Source organism: Bubalus bubalis, chromosome 3, assembly GCF_019923935.1.
Source record: "Bubalus bubalis isolate 160015118507 breed Murrah chromosome 3, NDDB_SH_1, whole genome shotgun sequence".
In the NCBI taxonomy this organism is placed as follows: Eukaryota; Metazoa; Chordata; class Mammalia; order Artiodactyla; family Bovidae; genus Bubalus; species Bubalus bubalis.
Genome location: NC_059159.1, coordinates 40,523,303 through 40,528,590, shown reverse-complemented (window position 1 = coordinate 40,528,590; position 5,288 = coordinate 40,523,303). Strand labels below are relative to the sequence as shown.

Below are 5,288 nucleotides of genomic sequence, written 5' to 3'. Positions count from 1 at the left end.
AGCAGAGATGAAAGGGGAAAAGAAAGAGAAGACTTCCCTAGTTCAAGAGAAAACCACATCAAAGGCATCCACTCCCTCCCCTCTAACCGAAGAAAGGCGTTCCTGGGAATTCCCTGGCTATCCAGTGGTTTGGACTCTGTATTTTCACTGCGGAGAAAGGCACTGTTTTAGCAAAGGACCAGGAGCAGGGGTTCAAGGACCTATTGGCCTGCCTGTGTCTCCTAAAGTCATGAGAGTTGCCTCATACAGCTGTGCAAGTTGTGCCCTGCACAACTCCAGGGTACTATATAAATGAAACCCTCCGGAGTTGGGTTACTCACACTCACTTTTCCTTAAAAAAAAAAAAAAAAAATCCTGTGACGATGACAAAAATTGCTATATACAGAGAAAATGAAAGTATCACCTTGAAAAATGTGTATGAGAGAAAGGGAGAAACAAAACTTGGTATATGTATAGGCACCATTTGTACTGGTGGGAAAATACATTTCTGCCTAGTTCTCATCTATGGATGGAGACAAGAAGAGAGAAAGGAGACAGAAAAACTCCCAAGTCTCTGCTGGAATTTTTGGATTATGAAGAAGAGAGATTCCCCACCCCTCACCCCCCACCAGTGGGTAGCCCTTAGTTTTGCAAAGACAAGGATCTGTTTTAAGCTATGCAAAGGTAGGATCTAGAGGCAGCTCTGGGGAGGGAAGTCAAGGGATTGCAAGGCAAGGGGAGGGGAGGAGAGCATGCTGGGAACCAAGGCAGGAGGTGGGACCTTCCTTTTGTTGTTTGGTCACTTAGTCGTGTCCCTCTCATCGCAACCCCATGGACTACAGCATGCCAGGCTACCCTATCCTTCACCATCTCCTGGAGTTTGCTCATATTCATGTCCATTGAGTCAGTGATGCCATCCAACCATCTCGTACTCTCTCGTGCCTTCTCCCACCTTCAATCTTTCCCAGCATCAGGGTCTTTTCCAATGAGTCAGCTCTTCACATCAGGTGGCCAAAGGATTGGAGTTTCAGCTTCAGCATCAGTCCTTCCAATGAATATTCAGGACTGATTTCCTTTAGGATTGACTGGTTTGATCTCCTTGCAGACCAAGGGACTCTCAAGAGTCTTCTCCAGCACCACAGTTAGGACCTTTCTAGAGAGGTCAGTGAGATGTTCCCTGGGGCGATGACATGCTTCGGGGCTTTTGAGACTCATTCATCTGCTTTGCTTCAGTGTAAGTCCCTCTGATTGTCCCATCCTTTAGAAGAGCTGCTCACACAGATACCTCTGCAGGGAGAAATCAAGGTGTCTGGAGTTCCCTGGCGGGCCAGTGGTTAGAGCTCTGTGCCTCCAGTGCAGAGGAGCTAGGATCCTGCATGCTATGTGGCATGGCCAAAAAAAAAGAGAGAGAGGGAGAGGCTGCCATCTTCCTTGTCTCCATCTTCATGGAGCTGAGAAAAATCGAGAACGTACAAAGGAGGTGAAATGCAAGTGTGCCTGTCTTCTCTTCTGCTCTTTTCCTCCTGCCCACTCCTTTCTGGCCCCACTAACCTTTCTCTTCCCCTTTGCTTTGACTTGCTGTTCCCTCAACCCACATGTCCATGGTCATTCCCTCAGAGATCTCCTTCCTCGGTCTCTGCTCCCACGTTGCTTCATCAAGGAGACCTTTTGACACTGCAGACTGCCTACCCCACTTTCCCCCTCCCCCTTCTCTGCTTTGTCTTCCTTGTACTCACCTCCTTCTAATTTTACAGATTTGTTTCATGCATTGTCCTCTCTTCCCTAATATGTGTAAGCTCCATAGGAGCAAGAATTTTGGTCTTTTTGCTCCTGTTGTATCTCAAGCACCTGGCAGAATGCCTGGCACTTATGTGAATGTTAGTTGAATGACGAAATGATTGAAAGGAGAGTCCAGCGGAGGTACTTGTTCAGAGTCAGATTTAGCTTCCTGTAATTGGCAGGTGTCTCCTGGCAAGCACTGCCCTTCCAGCAGGAGGTGAGCTGGGGGTGCACAATGTTTTTGGTTACCTCTCAAAAGGATAGGTCTGCAGCTGCATCTGGACTGGGTCGGTGACATCACTCTCCCATGTGCCTCTGCCTGCTAGAGGAAGGCATGTGGTTACAGTTGTAAAGCTGGTAATTGCACCTATCAGATTGCTTATCTTATCTGTCCCCTCCTTGGTGTCAGCTTCTCAGGGCGCGGTTCCTACTGACAAGAATGGACAAATGATTGTGGTGCTTTTATTTTTCTGTAACTTATTTGTGGGGTGGCATCTCAGATCTAGGTGTGGTCACAGGATGGTGTGAACCCTGAGACAAAATTAGCTCAGTTAGGTTCAGTCCTTCAGTTGTGTCCGACTCTTTGCTACCCCATGAACTGCAGCACGCCAGGCTTCCCTGTCCATCACCAACTCCAGGAGCTTGCTCAGACTCTTGTCCATTGAGTTGGTGATGCCATCCAACCATCTCATCCTCTGTTGTCCCCTTCTCCTCCTGCCTTCAATCTTTCCCAGCATCAGGGTCTTTTCAAATGAGTCAGTTCTTCGCATCAGGTGGCCAAAGTATTGAGCTTTCAGCTTCAACATCAGTCCTTCCAATGAATATTCAGTACTGAATATTCCTTTAGGACTGACTGGTTTGATCTCCTTGAAGTCCAAGGGACTCTCAAGAGTCTTCTCCAGCACCACAGTTCAAAAGCATCAGTTCTTTGGCACTCAACTTTCTTTATAGTCCAACTCTCACATCCACACATGACTACTGAAAAAAAACATAGCTTTGACTAGATGGACCTTTGTTGGCAAAGTAATGTCTCTGCTTTTTAATATGTTGTCTAGGTTGGTCATAGCTTTTCTTCCAAGGAGCAAGTGTCTTTTGACTTCATGGCTAAAGTCACCATCTGCAGTGATTTTGGAGCCCCAAAATATAAAGTCTCTCACTGTTTCCATTGTTTCTCCCATCTATTTGCCATGGAGTGATGGAACCAGATGCCATGATCTTAGTTTTTTATTTTTATTCCCAAATTTCAGCCATTTATTTTTGTTTCATCTTTTAATTCCTATGGGGTTCATCAACTCTTTATCAGTAATGTTCTGACAAAGACCAATTTACATTAACTATAGTTATATATAACATATATAGTTATATACAACATATCAAGGGAAATCAGAACACAAGACTTCATCAGCTAAACAGAGTTCAAGTTTGCTCTTATGAAGACATACAAGAAAAGAAATACACTGAAGCATAAGCAAACAAAAAAATCAGAGTAACACATTCCAGAAGGAAACATACAATAAAGATCTTAATTTACAATATGTATAATTATATAATTTATTAAAATTAACACAATTCATGTACATAATATTAACATGGTAGTCATTAAGTTTGTTAAGCACTTCAACTACTGAAATGTTAAAACACAATGAAAACTACATTAACCAACTTCTCCATCAAGGGATCTAACCTAGCTCACTAGTTCAGGCTGAACATTCACTCTCCAAAGTACTTCAGGCATGCAAAAAACAGGGCTAACAGGTTTAATGTGTTCTTCTCCCAAAAGTGACAATCCAGCAATTCCAAACAGTATGAAAAGGATCTACCGTATCTCCTGGCCTATCTGCAAATCCTCCTGTTTCCTCCTCTTGACATGCGAGGATGAAACTGCAGAGTTTTTCTCTATCAATCCTATGAAGCCTTTCAATTATCTTTAGAAAAGCCAACACCCACCATGAATAACATACGTCTGGTTACTTCTCTGGCCTTACATTGAGTCTGCCTGATGGAAGCTGTTGTTCACAAAACCACCAAACTCGTAAATCAGAATTTACTTGGTGCAACTGACTAGTAATAGACAAGAATCCTGCCCAGCATGGGATTCAGAACCTGGCCTGCAACCAAATCCACCATCAAAGTTCATACATGATAAAACAAATTCGATTGCCTTTTCCACATTAATAGCATCCAACTTCCCCAATAGAGCCAAAATTGCCATCGCACAAAAAGAGAATCTTGTATCAGTTTTCCCCCAAGTATCTCCAGCAAAAAAACCATCTTTCTGTAGACTCTGAACATATTCTACAACTTTATTTATGTCAGTAACATTAGTACTATCAATGGCACCCCACTCCAGTACTCTTGCCTGGAAAATCCCATGGATTGGAGGAGCCTGGTGGGCTGCAGTCCATGGGGTCACTAAGGGTCGGACACAACTGAGCAACTTCGCTTTCACTTTTCACTTTCATGTATTGGAGAAGGAAATGGCAACCCACTCCAGTGTTCTTGCCTGGAGAATCCCAGGGACAGGGGAGCCTAGTGGGCTGCCGTCTATGGGGTCGCACAGAGTCGGACATGACTGAAGCAATTTAGCAGCAGCAGCAGCAAAGAGTAAGTATTTGAACAGCACTAAGAGGTACAAAAGGTGAAGATCATGTCCAATACTAGCACTTATTCCACCACACTCGTGTTGACAAGACTTAATAAATGTCAGAATCTCTTCTCTATTCATGCAATGTAGTTGTCTGATGAGATCCATTACGGTCAGACCCCAATAGATGCCACTCATTCTCAAATACTCAGACATGCAATATTCATAATCATCTTTCTTTGAGCCATAGGATACAGTATAATTTCCCTGCTTCTCCAGTAACAGGGTGTCAGGTGCATCTGACTTAATAATAACATCCTACTGCTGTGTACCCCTATCCACTCTCCTACTGATGTATCTAGACAGCAGTACAAAACACGTCCACACTCACCATAACCCTGATCTTGGTTTTTTTAATGTTGAGTTTTAAGCTAGCTTTTTCACTCTCCTCTTTCACTTTCATCAAGAGGCTCTTTAGTTCTTCTTCACTTTCTGCCAGAAGGGTGGTGTCATCTGCGTATCTGAGGTTATTGATATTTCTCCTGGCAATCTTGATTCCAGCTTGTGCTTCATCCAGCCCAGCATTTTGCATGATGTGCAAGATAGTCATATATTATGTGATATCTTGTTCTTTGGGGACTTCTGTCCCAGGTGATGAATCTAAACCCCTCAGTAGGTACTCTGACTCCTAATTAAACCTTTCATGACCTTTAAACCCTGCACGTGCCAATTCCATTCCTCCTACCTACAAGGCGCCTCCCTTTGGGAAAAACAGCCTGCGAAGGAGCTCTGTAATTGCAGCTTTTAACACTTACTCCCTTTCTTCTGGAGGCAGCATCTGATTTTCAGGGAAATCATCTCTTCCTAGTCTCTATCCTTGAGGTCAGGTGTGGTTCGTGCTTCTGTCTTGAGGGGGAGCAGGCACGTGACCCAAGTCCAGTAGGCA

General features: G+C 44.0%; 1 pseudogene; it reads right to left on the bottom strand.

Moving 5' to 3' along the window:
* Positions 1 to 3,284: 3,284 nt before the first annotated feature.
* LOC102408193 lies at positions 3,285 to 4,669 on the bottom strand (annotated as a pseudogene).
* Positions 4,670 to 5,288: the final 619 nt, after the last annotated feature.